We start from the raw sequence: 20,033 nt of genomic DNA, 5'->3' as shown, positions 1-20,033 counted from the left end.
ATGAGATCCTGCTGTCAGTTTCTAAAATAGTCATCATTCCAAAATTATTAGCTATTACATTCCATGTCTAAACCACCACTAATATTGTGTTTCTGGGGCTTAATATCATATAGGACCCTTAAACATCTTTTCAAGTTTATTCAACGCCAAGAGAAATGATGGCATCATTTTCCTGAGCTATGGCAATCAGACCTGGTAGTGGGAACTTCTCTACAGAACTCCCAAACCTGGCAAGAATGCTGCAGATTTTGGCAGATGATGGCTTCATCCCCTCCCAGCACTAATGATATTATTAGAGGTGAGTGTGGCACCAATCCCCCAGAGATTCCAGATTTTAGTATTTTTATTGATGCTAGTAAATAAAGGTCACTAATAAATCCGGTTTTATTCTTTTTTAATTCTTAAATTTCTTTTAGTTAGTTTTACATGCCAGTGGGATGCATTTATCCACTTTGTTATATCATACATACATGGGATATAATTTCATTTTCATGTTGCAGAATCATATTGGTCATGTAGTCACATATATACATACAGTAATAATGTCTGTTTCATTCTACTATTTTTCCTATCCCCACATCCCCTCCCCACTCCCTTAATCTAAGGTAAAGCTATTCTTCCCTAGTGCCCCTGCCTTATTGTGAATTAGCATCCGCATATAGAGAAAACATTCAGCTTTTGGTTTTGTGTTATTTCGCTTAGCATGATATTCTCCCAACTCCAACCATTTACTGGCAAATCCCATAATTTCACTCTTCTTTAAAACTGAGTAATATTCTATAGAGTATATATACCTCATTTTTTTAATCCATTCACCTATTGAGGGACACCTAGATTGATACCATAGTCTAGCTACTGTGAATTGAGTTGCTATAAACATTGATTTTGCTGTTACTATAATTTTCCTTTGGGTATAAACTAGGTCAGATGCTAGTTCCATTCCAAGTTTTCTGAGGAATCTCCATACTGCTTTCCATAGTGGTTGCACCAATTTGCAGTCCCACCAGCTATGTATGAATGTACCTTTTTCACTGCATCCTTGCCAACATTTACTGTTGCCTCTATTCTTGATGATTGCCATTCTGACAGGAGTAAGAGGAGGAAATCTTACAGAAGTTTTTATTCATATTTCTCTAATTGCTAGAGATATTGAACACTTTTTTATATATTTGTATTTCTTCTGGGAAGTGTCTTTTCAGTTCCTTAGCTCACTTATTGATTGGGTTATTTGTTTTTTTTTTTTTTTAAGTGTTAAGCTTTTGAGTTCTTTATATATACTAGAGATGAATGCTTTGTCAGAGGTGCATGTGGTAAAAGATTTTCTCCCAATCTGTAGGCTCTCTCCTTACATCATTAATTATTACCTTTGCTGAGAAGAAGCTTTTTAATCTTAATCCATCACATGTATTGATTCTTGATTTTACTTTTTGTTCTTTAGGAGTCTTGTTAAGGAAGTCACATCCAAGGCTGGCATGGTGAAGATTTGGGCCTGTTTTCTCTTCTATTAGGCACAGGGTCTGTTCTAGTGCCTAAGTCTTTGATCCACTTTGAGTTGATTTTTGGGCAAAGTGAGAGATAGAGGTTTAATTTCATTTTACTACATATGGATTTCCAGTTTTCCCAGCACCATTAGTTGAAGAGGCTATCTTTTCTCTAATGAATCTTTTTGACATCCTTGTCTGAGGTAACCATATTTATGTGGGTTTGACTCTGTGTCCTCTATTCTGTACCATTGGTCTACAAGTCTATCTTGGTGCCAATACCATGCCGTTTTTGGTACTATATCTCTGTAGTATAGTTTAAGGTCTGGTATTGTGATGCCTCCTGCTTCACTTTTCTTGCTAAGGATTGCTTTAGCTATTCTGGGTCTCTTATTTTTCCAAATGAATTTCATGATTGCTTTTTCTCTTTCCATGAAGAATGTCATTGGGATTTTAATAGGAATTGCATTAAATCTGTATAGCACTTTTGGTAGTATGGCCATTTTGACAATATTAATTCTGCCTATCCAGCAGCACCGGAGATCTTTCCATCATCTGAGGTTTTCAATTTCTTTTTTTAGTGCTCCGTAATTTTCATTGTAGAGGTCTTTCATCTCTTTTGTTAGATTGATTCCCAGGTATTTTATATTTTTTGAGGCTATTGTATATGGAGTAGTTTTCCTAATTACACTTTCAATGAATTCATCATTGATGTATAGGAATGCATTTGATTTATGGGTGTTGATTTTATATCCTACTACTTTGCTGAATTCATTTATTAGTTCTAGAACTTTTCTGGTGGAATTTTTTGGATCTTCTAGATATAGAATCATGTCATCAGCAAGTAGTGACAGTTTCAGTTCTTCTTTACCTATTTGTATACCTTTAATTTCTTTCTTTTCTAATTGCTCTGGCTAGAGTCTCAAGGATGATATTGACTAGAAGTGGTGAAAGAAGACACCCTTGTCTTGTTCCAGTTTTTAGCAGGAATGCTTTCAATTTTTTTCTATTTAGAATGATGCCGACCTTGGGTTTAGCATATATAGCTTTTACATTGTTGAGATATATTCCTACTGTCCCTAGTTTTTCTAGGGATAGTTTTGAACATGAAGATGTGCTGTATTTTGTCAAATGCTTTTCTGCATCTATTGAGATGATCATATGGTTCTTATCTTTAAGTCTATTGATGTGATGAATTACATTTATTGATTTCAGTTTGTTGAACCAACACTGCATCCCTGGGATGAATCCCACTTGATCGTGGTGCACTATCTTTTCAATATGTTTTTGTATTTGAATTTTATTGAGAATTTTTGCATCTATTTTCATCAGGGATATTGATCTGAACTTTTCTTTCCTTGATGTGTCTTTGTCTAGTTTTGGTATCAGGTCTTGTAGAACGAGGCTGAGAATCCATCTGGTCCTGGGCTTTTCTTGATTGGTAGGCTTTTGATGTGTTTTCTATTTCATTACTTTAAATTGATCAGTTTAAATCATGTATGACCTCCTTATTCAGTTTGGATAGGTAATAAGTCTCTAGAAATTTGTTGATGTCTTTGATATTTTTTATTTTATTGGAGTATAAATTTTCAAAATAGTTTCTAATTATCTTCTGTATTCAGACGTGTCTGTTGTGATTTTTTTCTTCATCTTGTATTTTACTAATTTGAATTTTCTCTCTTTTTCTCTTCATTAACATGGCTAGGGGTTTATATATTTTATTTATTTTTTCAAAGAACCAACTTTTTGTTTTGTCAATTTTTTTCAATTGTTTCTTTTGTTTTGATTTCATTAATTTCAGCTCTGACTTTAATTATTTCCTATCTTCTAGTGCTTTTGGTGTTGATTTGTTCTTCTTTTTCTAGGGCTTTGAGATGTAGTGTTAGGTCATTTATTTGTTGACTTTTTATTCTTTTAATGAATGCACTCAATGCAATAAACTTTCCTCTTAGTAATGCCTTCATAGTGTACCATAGATTATGATATGTTGTATCAGTGTTCTCATTTACCTCTAAGAATTTTTTTATTTCATTCTTGATTTCTTCTACTATCCATTCATCATTCAATTGTGTATTATTTAGTCTCCATTTGTTCTAATAGCTTGTATTTTTAATTTTATCATTGATTTCTAATTTCATTGCATTGTGGTCTGCTAGAATTTTATTATCTCTGTTTTTTTTTTAATTTACTAAGAGTTGCTTTGTGGCATAAGATATGGTCTATTTTAGAGAAAGAGCCATGTATTGCTGAGAAGAAAGTATATTTGCTCGTTGATAGATGAGATATTCTATATATGTCTGTTAAATCTAAATTTTTGATTATAGTATTTAGTTATGTAGTTTCCTTATTTAGTTTTTGTTTGGAAGATCTGTCCAGTAGTGAGAGTGGTGTGTTAAATTCACCCAGTATTTTTGTATTGTTGTCTATTTGACTCTTGTAATTGAGAAGGATTTGTTTAATGTTCATAGATGCTCCATGGTTTGGAGCATAAATATTTATAATTGTTATGTCCTGCTTATATATACTTCCTTTAAGAAGTATGAAATGTCCTTCTTTGCATCTTCTGATTAACTGTGGTTTGAAGTCTACTTTGATGAAATGAGAATGGGAAATCCCTGCTTGTTTTCGCAGTCCATATGAGTGGTATGTTTTTTCCCATCCTTTCACCTTCAGCCTATGAATGTCTTTGCCCATGAGGTGAGTCTCTTGAAGATAGCATATTGTTCGGCCTTGCTTTTTAATCCAATTTGCCAGCTTGCGTCTTTTGATTAATAAGTTTAGGCTGTTAACATTCAAGGTTATTATTGAGATATGATTTGTATTGCCTGTCATTTTTATTTGTTTGTAGTTTTTGATTTGTCTTAGTTTCTGATTTAGTTCAGTGTCCTTTTAGTGTAGATCCTTCTTTTGCTGGTTTTCACTTTTTTTTTTTTCATTTGATCCTCATGGAATATTTTGTTGAGAATGCTCTGTAGTGTAGGCTTTCTAGTTGTGAATTCTTTTATTTTTTGCTTATCTTGGAATGTTTTAATTTCATCTTCAAATCTGAAACTTATTTTTGCTGGATATAAAGTTCTTGGTTGGCATCTGTTTTCTTTCAGAATTTGAAATATATTTTATATATATATATATATATATATGTATATATATATATATACACATATATATATATATATATATATATGTATATATATATATATACACATATATATATATATATATTTCCAGGACCTCCTAGCTTTGAGGGTCTGGGCTGAGAAATCAGTTGAAATTGGAATTGGTTTACATATACATATTTTGATTTTTTTTCCTCTCACAGTCTTTAAGGTTTTATCTTTATTCTCTGTGTTAGTCATTTTCATTATAATGTGTCTTGGGATGGGTTTGCTGTAATTTTGTACATTTGGGATCCTTTAAGCCTCTTGTATTTGATTTTTATTTCATTCTTTAGTTTTGGGAAATTTTCTGCTATTGTATCATTTAAAAGATTGTGCATTCCTTCAGTTTGTATCTCTGCTCTTTCATCTATTCTGATAACTCTTAAATTTGGTCTTTTCATGTTATTCCATAATTCTTGGATGTTCTGTTCATGGTTTCTTACTATCTTCTCCACACATTCAACTCTACTTTCAATATTATATATTTTGTCTTCATTGTCTGAGGTTCTGTCTTCCAAGTAGTTTAGTCTGTTGGTGACACTTTCTATGGAATTTATAATTTGGTTTACTGATTGCTTCATTTTTAGGATTTCTGCTTGTTATTTTTTTCCCATGATCTCTAACTCTTTATTGAAGTAGTCTTTCACTTTTTATATTTTTTCTTTGATTTCACTCGAGTTTATCCTTTACTTCACATATCAATTTAACTATATACAATCTGAACTCCTTCTTGGACATTTCTTTTATTGTGTTATCAGTGGCTTCTGTTGTTGAAGTATCTTGGTTTGTTTAGGGTGTTTTTTTCCCTTGTTTTTTCATGTTTTTAGTGTGTTTTCCCATCTAAAAGTATGGATCTAAGGCAGGATAAATTCCGCCCTGTAGACCGATAGTGTCCCTGAGGGTTTCCAGTGCTTCCTCTTTACTGGTGAGACCAATGTCAACAGCACTCAGTGTACACAAGATGTAGCCTTAAACGTAATAGCTCCCACTAAGTCGTCTACTGCTTTTTTGCATTAAACCAAAATTATGAGTTCAATAACTATCTATAAACAGAATATCTGTTAAAATGATTTACAATTTCAGTGATAAGAGAACAGAGGTAATGTAGTATGTAATATTTGTAAGAGAGGAAGAGAGAAGCTAGAAGTGAAAATTCACAGGAAGACTGGAAGAGGAGCTGACAGAGATTGGCTTTTGGTTGGAGAAAAATTGGAAAGAATATCCAAGAAAATATGAGAGAGGATGAATACGAATAAAGAGAAAAAAATTAAGGACATAAGAATTCAACAGAAATGCAAAACACCATTCAATTATCATTGTCCTACACACAGTGATGCATAAAAAAATCCTGTTCCAAATATGGTAGAAAGATTAGTGAATCAAAAAATAAAATAAATCTTGCTGGAAAGTTGATCTGTCTCCATCAGTGTTCAACAGTTTCTCAGCCCTGTCTCTTGATGTCTCTCAAGATCACCAAACCCAGATCAGCCCTTGCAAACCCAGACTCTGTCCCACCAATTCAGGCTTCAGGTACTTCAGGCTCAGACACACTGCAGTCCCGAGATCTCAGTGGTGCTACTACTTGCAGAGAGACCACCAGGGATATACTCGTGAAAAGGAGCAAACCTGAGATAAAGCAGCAAGACAAGGGCTACCAGTACTCTCAGCAAGAAGATCCCAGGCTCCTCCAAACCCACAGGCACACCTGCACTGGACCTGCAGGTCCCAGTTGGTGTCCCCAGACAGAGCTCTTGTGGTGGTAAGCCTGCTGGCACCCAGGCCTCAGGCCCTGGCTTGTGTCCCAAAATGGGTGCAGCCACCTGCAACTAAACCTGGAGTCTCCCCTGAAGTAGTCCTCTTTGCCGTGGTAGCAGCAGTAGTGGGGGTGGTTGTTGGCAGCAGGCAGCTGGTCAGCAGTAGCTGTGGCTGCAAGTGCAGCTTTGGGGGCAGCATCATGGGCAATCTTCAGGAGTTAGCAGCAGTGTCAGCTTCAGTTGCATCTGGGGCGGCGGTGTCTTCTGTGGCAGCAGCACACAGAAGGAAGACCTCCAGGTGACCTCAGACTGGCAGCAGTGGAATCAGAGGGAGCAGCAGTGGCGGTAGTGGTGCAGGCGGTAGCGGTAGAGGCGGCTATGTTTTTATTGTTCTAAACAATTTAGACACCATGGCTACCTTTCATCTATGGAGTTCCCCCACTTGACTTTTCTTTGCTAAACTTTTTATTCTTTGTGACTGACTGACACTCTTTTCTGTATCTAAACATCTTTGTCACCACTTGCCAATACCGTTCACATCATTTTACATTTTTGAACATGGCTTCTATTCTAAGATAGTGACTATTATTAATTTTCCCCCTTCTATTTAAAAAATTTGTCCATCTTATGTTTAAGTACCTGGCCTTGGGTTTGATCTCCAGCACTGCAAAAACAAAGAAAAGAAAATTAAACATTCAAAACATCAGTTGGTTAACGTTTGCTAGGTTAGCAGCAAAAGCGTTCAGTCCCAAAAACAATAGTCAAAAAGATAAAAAGAAAGAAAGAAAGAAACACATCTCAAAACTCTTTCTGAGAAATCACTCTTACATATAACTTTCAATCTATAAATCATAATTAATAGGAAGATCATTTCTTAGTTTCTCCAGAATATCTGACCTGATCAGGAAAAATTCCCAACTTCCGGGGCATAGTTCCTATTCTGTATGAAAGTGCTTTTCATACTGCCTTAATAAAGGCAGCTATCTTACCAATAAAACTAGAATTTGGAAAACTATGGTACACAGGAAAATCTGGCCCAGCACCTGTTACTGTAAATACTTTTATTGGAACAAGTCGTGCTCATTAGCTTATGTATTGTCTATGGAATAGGATTCTCCAGAAAACAGAATCAATTATATACATTATCTATTAAGAGATTTACATTAAAGAATTAGCTGATGCAGTTGTGGGGTTTGCACATTTAAAAATAGGTAGGGCAGACTGGCAGCCTGGGAACTCATATAGGAGTTGATACTGCAGTCACAGAATTTCTTCTGAAGGAAATCTCATTTGTTGCTCTTAAGGCTGATTGGATAAGGCCCATCCACTTTATAGAGAGTAATCTTCCTTTCTTGAAGTCAGCAGATTGTAGATGTTGATCACAACTACAAAATACCTTCACAGCAATACTAGAGTGTTATTGACTGTGTAACTGTATACTGTAACCTTGCCACATTGGCATATAAAATTAGCCATCACCCATCCATGGTGATTTCTCCTTGCAATAGCAGAATTGAGTAGTTGTGACAGAGGCTATATGAGACAAAAATCCTAGTCAATATTTGGTTCTTTATAGAACATTTGCTGATTTGTGGAATAAACCATAAAACTAGATTGAACTAACCTCTGTTCTTATAATGGAGTCCAGACAAATACATGCAGACACATGCTTGCTTATGCATACCCACGCAAATATACATAGAAACTTCACAATGATGATAATCAAGAATTGTGTGGACTGGGAGTATAACTGAGTGGGAGAGTGATTACCTGGGTTCAATCCCCAGCATCCCTCAACAACAACAACAACAAAAAACAAACTGACCTTCATGGCCACTTCAGATTACATTTTATGAAACTAGAAATAGGAAAGGATACTAATGTAAATTCCTTCTGAAAAGTTTTTTATATCTCCCTTCTTATCTTGAATTGTTTCATGTGTACATAAATACACAGATTTATAAAAAGTATGTAAGCAATTATATATCATGCATGTTATTTTATTGTAGTCCTTTTCCTTTCTTCCCCTTTTTCTTTCCTTCCTTTCCCCTTTCCTTTTTAATTTGGCTCTCTTGCCTAGATCTATTACTTTATTTATTTATTTAAAGTTCAAGGCCAGCCTGGGCAATTTATTTTATTTATTTGTATGTGGTGCTGAGAATAGAACCCAGTGCCTCATACATGCTAGGCAAGTGCCCTAAGACTGTGCCACAACCCCAGCCCAGGATCTATTACTTTATAAACATCCTTTGCAACCTACATTGACAAACTACTGTAAATCTATCTATTTTTTTCTCTGTATGATCACATAATATTAAAAGATCTCTGTGTATGTGTGTGTTGTGTGTATATAGAGAGATGTATACACAGAAATACTTATATTTAGATATATTGATTTTTAATCATTTATTTTATAAACAGTATAAAATGTAAACATGTATATTTAGGGCCAGGAGTACAGGTCAGTGGTAGAGCATTCACTTAGTATGCAGGAGGCCTTGGGTTCTATCTCTAGCACTGCAAAAACAAAACAAAACAAAGCAAAAAAACCTCTAAAAACATGTATCTTCATCTTACATTTTTTTCCTCAATAGTATTTCTTCTCTGAAAGTTTATTTGTAATTGGTTATTTATCTTTTACTATCAATTTGCAATTCTTACTACCATTCTGTTGCCTTGGTGTTTTCTCACCTCTATTGATTTTTCATTTACTATCTTTTCTTGTAGATAGACACTTTTTATCATTAAAGTTGTGATTCCTTTTTAACTTCTAGATTTCCAATTTAGGTTTAAAAAAATCTTAACTATGCCTGAATCGTATTATATAGTACCCTAGGTAGTCTAGATTAAGCAATCTTTTTTTTTTTTTTTTTTTTTTTTGGTATTGGCGTTCGAACCCAGGGATGCTTACCCAACCAAGCCACATCCCCAGCCCTTTTTAATATTTGATTTGAAGGCAGGGTCTTGCTCAATTGCTAAGTGCCACACTAATCTACTGAGGCTGGCTTTGAACTCATGATCCTCCTGTCTCAGCTTCTCAAATTGCTGGGATTACAGGCATCTGCCACTATGCAAAGCAAGATTAAGTAATCTTAATTAATCTCTTATGTTTAAAAAATTTTCATTTTTATATGTAGAATAACATTATAGGATCTAGTTTTATCTTCTCTAAAGGTAGCCAGGTGTGTCAGTAGCATTTATAAATACTTCATTCTTTTCTATGTAATTAGAAAGACTACCTTTGTCATATTAAATTTTTAAATTTTTTAAAATATATTTTTAGCTGTTGATAGACCTTCAATTTATTTATTCTTATGTGGTGTTGAGAACCGAACCCAGTGCCTCACACGTGCCAGGCAAGTACACTACCGCTGAGCCCTAGCCCCAGCCCCCAATTTTTAAATTTATACTGAATTTATTTCTGGATTTTTCTATCCTGAGAAGGATGTTATTTGACATTACAAGCACTAAACTGTTTAAAAAACAGCTACTACCTTTTGAATCTTATTTGTTAATACTTTTCTGCAATTCTGTCACCTTTCTATTCTATGATATTTGAATTTCCTCTAGAATCACCCATCATGCCTAAGTGCTTTTTGCATTATATAATGCATGTTAGGTTATCAGTCTGCCTAAAATTATCTTAATTCCTTTTTTCCACTTTTATTATTTTCCTTCATCAGCAATTTGCTAAAGCCATTGAATATACTTCAGTTACTTAAAAACACCTCATTAGAGCTTTTTGTATATCACAATTGTTTTTTAAAAACTGTACAGGTTCACACATGCATCAAATTAATTAGTTTCTCAACCCTGTTTATTGTCCCAGAGTCCAATCTTTAAGTTTTGTACCATGGAGCTTTAGCTACTCTTTTTTTTTTTTTTTTTTTTACTTTTTTATAGTTGTATATGTACAGCGTGCTTTTATTTAATTTACTTTTTTTAATAATTGTTCTGAGGATTGAACCCAGTGCCTCACACATGCTAGGCAAGTGCTGTGCCACTGAGCTACAGCCCAGCCCACTTTAGCCACTTTTAACGGCAAGTCTGCCATTGTATCATGCTCAGTATAGAAGAAATCATGCTTTTTTTTTTCATATTATAACATCATAAATAGTATGGAAATGGTGATATACTTTAAATATTTTGCATAAAATGTGGTTATAAGTCTTAACTTTTGCATAACATATAAGCATTTTGGTGATGATTATTGATTTGTCGTGGTTTGAATATTGTCCTCTGCAAAACTGAGAACTCTGCACTTTTAAAAATTCTATTTTAACTTAGTTTTTAGAGTTTGTTATTTCGTACTTTTTTTTTTTTGGTACTAAGATTGAACCCATTGAACTAAATCTTCAGCCTTTTTATTTTTTTATTTTGAGACAGGGTCTTGCTAAATTGCTGAGACTAGCCTCGAGCTTGCAGTCCTCCTGCCTCAGCCTCCCCAGCTCTGGGATTACAGGCATGCTTCACGACTCCTGGCTATTTAGTACATTTTTGTTTCTTTCCATAGGATTAATTTTGCATTAATTTGTGGGAAGACTTTTCTTGGGAAATTGATTATTTCATTGTTTTCAAATTCATTAAAGTATTCTTTTAAGCTTGTGTTTATCTCACATAGTTACTTACATTGAGAGTTTAGTAGCAAGGAACAATGGTGCCCACTGTAATCACAGCTGAAGCAGAAGGATGGCAAGTTTGTGGTCAGGTTCGGTAACTTAGTGAAACCCTCTCTCAAAAAGTTTGACAAAAGGCCTGGAGCTATAGCCTAATGGTACAATTCCTGGGTTCAGTCCCTATTACTAGAAAACAGCAACAACAACAACAAAACTCAGAATTTAAACATATATTTGCATATTAGGGTATTCATGAAAATATGGAAGACATTTTAATGAATATTTGATTACCTCATAACTTTTAACAGTCTTTTAATATACTTATGTGACTGTTTTATGTTAGAATATATTATCTCAGGTGAATAACCAAATTTTTTTGTTACATGAATTTTATGATTACTTGTAATAATACAAAAAAATACTAGAGTAGTTCTATAATACAATTTTTTGTAAAGTTGTTTATCAGGATTTTAATAGGCTTTATTAATAATTTTCAGTTTCAATAAATAAGGCATTAATCATATTGTAGCATTTAGGCTGAGGGTACAGCTTAGTGATAGAGCACATGTTTAGTGTGCACAAGACCCTGGGTTTAATCCCCAGCACCAAAAAATGATAATAGCAGCATTAAAATTTTAATCGGGTAGATTAAAAAAATCTGGAAAAAGTTTGGGTAAGCCGCGTGTAGTGGCATTCACCTATAGTCCCAACTGTTTGGGAGGCTGAAATAGAAATATAGGGGCCAACTTGGGAAATATTGGCAGAATACTTCTCTTAAAAATGTTTTAAAAAATAAAATAATTTGGGTAAATAATTTTATGTTAAATTTAATAATTCTTCTTGATAATGTTCAGAAATAAAATTGCTGTGTTTAGCTTTATGCTTAGAAGAAAGTTACATAGAAACACTTAGCATTTATTCTTTTATTAAAAAATAAATATATAGAAAAGACTAAGAATACTATAACACCTAGCTTCTAAATCAACAAAAGTGGGAGGAAAAAAAAACTCAGACTTTGAATAGCAGCTTTATAAGCCTTATTTAGAAGAATTTTGTTTTCTTGGTAGCAGAACCAAGTGTGGAATTTATGCTTTGTTCTTAGCAAAATTGGCACAGATCACCCTTATATGCATTCTTAGCTTGCTTTATGCAGGAAAAGAATTTATAGTTGGAAAGAAATGTACAGAATTATTAATATAAGGCAGATAAAGAAAGCAGTTTTAAGAATAGAATATAAAGTAGAATTTTAAAAATCAGATAACAACTATTAAAAAATACTTGATAGATCTGGGTATAGGATATAATTCAGTGGTAGAGCATGGCACTGGGCTTAATTCCCAGCACACCTCCCTCCCCACAATTATAAAATTTTAATTAGTAGTGAAATAGTCTCATAACATTTTTTATAATATTTTGATGTAGTAACCCATCAATTCATACAGATAAGTGAGCAAATTATTTCTACTTTTTAAACAGTGATAGCAAAAACAGAAGAAACAAGTCCTCAGTTCTTTAGAATAAGAGACTAAGCCAGGCAACAGGGTTTGTACCTGAACCTAGGTACTTGGAAGACTGAGGCAGGAGAACTATTTCAATAGGAGTTTAAGACCAGTCTGGGCAACATAGTCAGAAACTGTATCAAACAGACACACACACACGTACACACACACTGAATATATCTTTTAAAAATCAAATTTTGTTTTTTAATTTGTGAGAGTAGCCTTCATTATTATAAAAATTAATGAGAAAAGAAAGAAAAAAGAATAGTGTCTATGTTGTGTCTATAAATGAATATAATGTTTTAAAATTTTTACTGGAAAATATATGTAGATTTTATGTTACAATAAATTTTTAGCTTGGTGACTGTCATTAATTATATTTAGGTTTCATTTGTTAAATAAAATATTCTTTTTGATTGTTATAGCTTAGAAATTTTATTCTGTAGTGTTTTTTTTTTTAGTTGTTGATAGACCTTTATTCTATTTTATGTATTTATATGTGATGCTGAGAATCAAACCCAGTGCCTCACACATGCCAGGCAAGTGTGCTAACACTGAGCCCCAGCCCCATCCCCTATTCTGTAGTTTTATTGGAGACCAACCATTATTCTGTTTAGCACATCAAAAGTAAGTGTTGTAATAGTTTCCTTAATCAAAAATGTTTGTCAGTAAAATTTGTTATCATTAGGCATAGTTATATCACATATTTAACTATCAAATATATATAACTAGAAATTTAATATAAATTTTACTTGAGTGTCTTTAAGAAAACAGATTACAACACTTTATGAGAATAAGAAAATTTTTATTGTTAGTATAAAATATTTGTTTAAGTGAAATTTACAAGGAGACAGAATTTATTCTTATAATTATTTTGTAAATTTTGAGTGTTATTAGGGAAATACTATGTTCTGAATGTTACCCAAAATTTGTTTTGAAATTTAATGGCCAATGTAATAGTAGTAAGAAGTAGGGCACTTAGGAGGTGATTTAGTCATGAGAGCAGAGCCCTCATGGATGAGGTCAAGGCCCTTATAAAAGGACTTGAAGGAGTGGATTCGCTGCCTTCTGCTTTGTAAGGTGAGGAGGACATAGCAATTTGCCCCGCCTAAGAAAACAACAACATGGTACCTGTGGGAAGCAGAAAACAACCTTTTCCAGACACCAATCTTGCCAACAACTAGATCTTGGGCTTCCTAGCTTTTAGAACCATAAGAATAGGTTTCTTTTATTTAAAAATCGCAGTACGTGGTATTTTTTTATAGTGGCATAACTGGACTAACGTAAGAATCAAGTAATATGTTTGAATGATCAAACTTTATTTCAATAATGAATGAAGTGGGGGGCTGAGGTTATAGCTCTGTTGTAGAGTACTTGCCTAGCATGTGTAAGGCACTGGGTTTGATCTTCAGCTATAATAAATAAATAAATAAATAAAATAAAGATATTGTGACCCCCCCCCAAAATAATAATAAATGGAATAGAAACTATCATCTATAAATTCATAGTAGATTTTAATAACAAGTAAAATAAAAAATGATTAAAATATTTACTTTTTATACTAAATATTTATTTATTTTTTAATTTTATTTTTGATGCTACTGGGGATTGAACCCAGGCCTTTGTGCATGCTAGGCAAATGTTTTACCACTAAGCCACATACTTAGCCCCTGTATACTGAGTATTTTAATAGCAATTGAGGTGTATGACATCTTCCTTGAATTTAAAAGGAAGAAAATAATCTATATTTTTATAGATGCCAGTTAAATAAATCATTTAAATGGTTAGGTTGAATATACTTTATAATTCAAATATCTTTAAAATAACCATTATCACAAGTTAATTTTTTCAGATTTAATGTTATACTTTTTTTCTTTTTGGTAGTGTTACACAGTGTTTATAAAATCTTATATTTAAAATATAGAACTTTTCAGGGTATATTCATAAAACTTCACATACTTTATTCAAATAAAGTATTAATGCAAAATTCTCAAAGCTTTTTATTTCTTTTTTAAGAAAATATTTTATAGTTATAGATAGATAGCATACTTTTATTTGTTTATTTTTATGTGGTACTAAAGATCAAACCCTGTGCCTCACACATGCTAGGCAAGTACTCTGCCACTGAGCTACAGTTGTGCCCTTTTTTCTTTTCTTGTAATGCTAGGGATCGAATTCAGGTCCTTCTACATGCTAGGCAAGCACTCTACCACTGAGGTACACATCCCCAGCCTTCTCAAAGCTTTTTAAAGAAACATTTGTCTAAAAGGAATATAGGAATTAGGCATGGTGGCACATGCCTGTAACCTCAGTGACTCAGAAGGCTAAAGCTGGAGGATCACAAGTTTGAAATGGGCAATAAGCAGTCTGGGCAATAAGCAAGACCCTGTCTCAAAATAAAAATAAGGAAGCGGGGCTGGGGTTGTTGCTCAGTGGTAGAAACACAGGCCTAGCACATGCGAGGCCCTGGGTTTGATCCTCAGCACCCACAAAAATAAATAAATAAAGGTATTGTGTCCAACTACAACTAAAAAATAAATATTAAAATAAGTAAATAAATAAAGAAAGAAAGGCTGGGGGCGTACCTATGGTAGAGTACCCCTGGGTTAAATGTCCAATACCACCAAAAAAAGAGAAAGAGGTCTGGTAGGGATGTTGTTTAATGTTCAGTTCCCCTAGGTTCAATGCTCAGTACTGCAAAAAAGAAGAAAATAAGTCAATAGGAATCTTTAGGATTACTTATGTTTGTGATTTGAATTGAATTTATAAAAAATTAAAATAAATTTTTAAAAATTCATTACTTTAATTCAGTTGGTAGGACACATATTTTGGAAACCTTGTGCCCTCATTATGTTTGGTTTTGCAGCACTGGAGATTGAATTCAAGGCCTCACATGTTAGGAAAATACTCTACCACATTACTATGTTATGTGGTTCCATAATTTTAACACATACCTTCTATATGTTTGTTTTTGTTTTTTTCTTTTTGTTGTTGCTGTTATTGTTGCTGTTTTGTACTGGGGATTGAACCCAGGGGTGCTGTACCACTGAGTTACAACTCCAACCCTTTTTATTTTATTTTGAGACAGTGTCTTGCTAAACTGCTGAGACTGGCCTCAAACTTTCTATCCTCCAGCTCATTTTTCTGAGTTCTTGGGATCACAGGGCTTCGTGGATCTGGTGTTACAGCTAGACCTAGAGAGAGGGGTAGAACTCAGATGGGTGGTAAGAAGTAACATTCTGAGTAACTGATTAGTCAAGGTGCAGAGAAAAATATTAGGGAGCATGCATTCACTGAAATGTATTGTTTCATGAAGAACACAATTAGAAAATTCAAAGTCTGTTTCTACCTCTAGTCTTTTAATAGAGTGTTGATGTGCTTAGGCCACCTTAAACATTGAGTTGCTATATAGCCTAAAAACCTCAAATGAAAGGGCATCACAATTTTACAAGGGAAGCTAGAGTTGTCCTTAGTTATATGTTATTAGCCCCTATGCGGGTACTGGGTATGATTAACTCCCTTCTATATTCTTTGCTTTGTCACCACATGTTACTTCTAGTATTTGTAATTACCAGAGGGCAGTCCTTACGAGGTATAGGTATTCAGTAAATGTTGACAGAATAAGCAAACATGTTATTGTCTTAGCTGTTTGGCTTTTAGTTGCTTAAAAAGTTAAGTAGTAATTATCTGGTAATACTCCATATCCAATAATATATTCAAGACAAGCAAATACTTTTTTGTTGCTAATAAATCTTCAGTCAAGATACTTTTTTACATCAGAAATGTTTATAGCCATGACAAACATTAAAATTATTACCAGTGCTTTGGATACAATAATGAATAGGTTTTAACTCACAGGAATTACTGAGAAAGAGAAAGAAAACATTGATTCAGAGGATTATTAAGAATGAACTATTATCATATAAAAATATAGGAAGGACTAAATATTCTTTTGTGTGTGTGTGTGTGTGTGTGTGTGTGTGTGTTTTGATACCAGAGAATGAACCCCAGGGCACTTAACTACTGAGCCACATTCCCTAGCCCTTTTTATTTTTTATTTTGAGAGGGTCTTGCTAAGTTGCCAAGGCTTGCCTTGAACTTGTGATCCTCCTGGCCCATTCTCCCCGGTCACTAGTATTATAGGCATGCACCACCATGCCTCCACACTCCACTCTAAACATTCTCAACATACGAAGTAGCAGAAGTTCATATTAAAGTATTTTTATATTGAGAAAAGCAAACTGTAAAACTATGTACTAAATAAATAAGTGGCATTTTCTAGAAAGAGCAAAATAGTCTTATGCATGTGAAGTAGCAGTTAACTTTTAGTAAAAAAACCCACAAAAACCAAAAAATATGTTTTTTGTGGTGTTAGGGATTGAACCCAAGGCTTGCATATGCTAGTAGGCAAGTGCTCTACCACAGAGCTATACCTCTAGCCTCTAATAATAAAACATTTTTATATTGAGGAGGAGTAGATTGTTGGAGAACTCTGAGCTTCACAAGATACCACAATGAGTTCTACCATTGGTGGTTAGCATTGTACCATACACTAGGCAAAATTATAATTTCTAGTAATATGCATTAAGCCTTTCCATTCTGATATTTTGAAGCACTTTATAAACACTAATTAAATCTTCTAAAACCTATGATGGCTTTATATGATTAAATTAGTTATTTATATATTTTATATGAAGAAACCAAAACTGAGAGAGGCAAGTTATTTACCTAAGATCACATATTATTTAACTGATGGAAACTGAGTTGTTCTATGTTCCCATTAATTAAATCTAACTCTTATGTAAAATGAAATCACTGTAGTGACACCTAAGGAATGCTCTTGTGGCCCCCCAGAATAAATTAAAAGATATTAAGTCACAGCAATTTAAAGAACTATGTCAATAAAATGAGTATTCTAATTTGTTAAGTATAAATTAATATATTTTTATTTTATTTTGAGACAGGGTCTTGCTTAACTGCTGAGACTGGCCTCAAACTTGCCATCCTCCATCATATATATATGATGTTTATATTTAAGAATATAGTAATTTCATTTTATATTTATTTTTCAATATCATGGTCATTAGTTTTTATCCACAGGCTCTTTTCATTTAAGCAAATCTCAAAACAGCCCAAACTGGAGACTGAGGCGGAAAGATTGCCAGTTCGAGGCCAACCTGGGAAACTTAGTAAGATCTTTTCTCAAAATAATAAACCAAAAGGGCTGGGGATTTAGCTCAGTGGTAGAGTACCTTTGAATTCAGTCCCCTCTAAAACAAAAATGAAACAAAAAAAGAAAATTGTTGTACATTGTGAACCAAATACTCTTAAATGATAAACTACTTAGTTAACTTGATTGTTTAAATAAAAAAAAAATTTGTAGTGGAGAACCCTAAACTTTTATTTCTACTGTAGTCATCTCTGATTAGATACATGATTTTTTAATATTTAAATGTCATAGTAGGAGTATAATATCTTCAGAAAAAAAATCTTATACTATATTAACAAATGATCAGCTGTTTTCAGTTTTATCCACGTATAGTATATCATTGCAATGGTAGAGTAGACAAATCCCAGATCATTAGAAACCTGACAATTCTTTATCTAGGAAAAACAAACTACTTACAAAAGTATTTTAAGGGCTGAGGATGTGGCTCAAGCGGTAGGGCACTCGCCTGGCATGCGTGCCGCCTGGGTTTGATCCTCAGCACCACATACAAACAAAGATGTTGTGTCCGCCGAAAACTAAAAAAAATAAATATTAAAAAAATTCTTTCTTTTAAAAAAATTCTCTCTCTCTAAAACAAAACAAAACAAAAACAAAAATATTTTAAAATATTAAAAGATTGGGTAGCTGAAGTATTGACAGATACTTTTTAATTAATTAATCTGAATCTCCCCATACATCCTCTAAAACACAGTAAAGAAGAACAGATAAAAACTACCCAGAATGCTCCAACTTCAAATTATCTGCAAATCAGAAAATAATACCAAATTCTAGTCAGCCACCATTCAATCCCTTGTGTAAACCTTGGTGGAAAACAAGAGTTAACTGGAAAAAACTGTACTGGAGAAGGGAGCCAGTGACAGGTTTAAAATGATTGACCTAAAATTGTTCATAGAAGTTTCTCTTGAAATACTGATTGATCGCAGCATATTACAGAGAAAGAACTTTCAAGTTTGTGAAGAACTCAAGGAGGCAGTTTTGGGTAAAAAAAAGGAAAGAATAGATGCCCTTTGGAAATTAACCAGTTTTTGTGGGAGGGGGGAAGAACTGAAGGGGGGGGAAGTTTAGGATCCTGAAATATAAAAGCGTATATTAAGGGAAGATGGCGGCGAAGGGAGTGCATCACTCCCGTGTACCGCGTCACTGTGCGGGAGAATGACGAGTTAGAACAGCTAAAAACTATCTTGTTAGGAATTTCCAGCAAAATTGGGGTGCTCCAAAACCTAGTGGAAGGATTTTCATCTTACGAGGATAAGCTACAGGGGCTCAAACGCGAGCAATTTGTCCGCACCGAGGGTCACGCTGCTTATTCAGCAAATTGCCCTGCAGCTAGAATCTGCCGCACGTGCGCTGGGAAACGACGAGATAGCAACGCAAAGATACAGCGCTGCGGATTCTGTGGGCTCCTGCCAGCTGTGCAATCACTGTACTCAGTGCTGAATTCTGGGTTTGAGACGGGGGAAGGAAGCGGTCCAATTCGATTCTCCACACCAGTCAGACCACAGAGGAAGCCAGCGGCCACCATCTTGGAGAGCTGACGTCACCATCCCTGTTTTCGACTGATCGCAGCTCATTCAGCTATAGAACAGGTAATTTCACGCTGCCATTCGCCTGCGTCTCACAGACAAATTACTCAGGCTCAGTGCTAAAGAACCCGCGGAAACGGCTTCTTGGAGCCTGCTCCTATCAGAACATACACCGAGCCCGGAGTGGCCGAATTCTGGCTCCCAGAATTGCTCTGGCCCAGGGCTAAAGAACCAGCGGAAACTGCTTCTCGGTCTGGGTCCTGCTGAATACTGTGGAGGCCAGAGGGGCAGAGCAGAGCCTCCACCCATGCCCGGAACAGGCCCAGCCGGCGTGGTATCACTTCACCCTAACTGCAGTAGGGGCTGAGCAGAGCCGCCGCCCGAGCCTGTAAGGTAGGCAGACCTGTGACCGACCAGCGGAACAGGCCTAGCAGCCTGCCAGCGTGGTAGACACCTCACACCAATTGGAGGAGGGGCAGAGCAGAGCCGCTACCCGAGCCCACAAGGTAGGCAGATATGCGACTGACTGGTGGATCAGGCCCAGCGACCTGCCGGTGAGGTAGACACGTCACCCCAGTTGGAGTAGGGGCATAGCAGAGCCTTCGCCCACGCCTGGAACAGGCCCAGCGGCCCAACGGCATGGTAGTCATGTCACCCCAATTGGGGTAGGGGCAGAACAGAGCCTCCACCCGAGCCCACAGGGTAGGCAGGCCTGTGACCGACTGGCGGAACAGGCCCAGTGGCCTGCCGGCATAGTAGACATGTCACCCCA

General features: G+C 35.0%; 1 protein-coding gene across 18 annotated transcripts in view; it reads left to right on the top strand.

Moving 5' to 3' along the window:
* Baz2b (bromodomain adjacent to zinc finger domain 2B) overlaps window positions 1-20,033 on the top strand; it is a 346,930-nt gene that overhangs the window by 1,572 nt on the left and 325,325 nt on the right. For 17 of the 18 annotated variants that reach the window (XM_040294351.2, XM_021731270.3, XM_078017461.1 and 14 more), the window contains exon 2: window positions 114-298. The exons of the other annotated variant lie outside the window; for it this stretch is intronic. The gene's annotated coding sequence lies outside the window, so the exon portion shown is untranslated. The remainder of the gene's footprint in view (window positions 1-113; window positions 299-20,033) is intronic. 18 annotated transcript variants of the gene reach the window in all.

The sequence above is a fragment of the Ictidomys tridecemlineatus genome, chromosome 7 (genome assembly GCF_052094955.1).
Source record: "Ictidomys tridecemlineatus isolate mIctTri1 chromosome 7, mIctTri1.hap1, whole genome shotgun sequence".
NCBI classification, from domain to species: domain Eukaryota; kingdom Metazoa; phylum Chordata; class Mammalia; order Rodentia; family Sciuridae; genus Ictidomys; species Ictidomys tridecemlineatus.
This window is presented reverse-complemented; position numbering and strand designations above follow the sequence as displayed.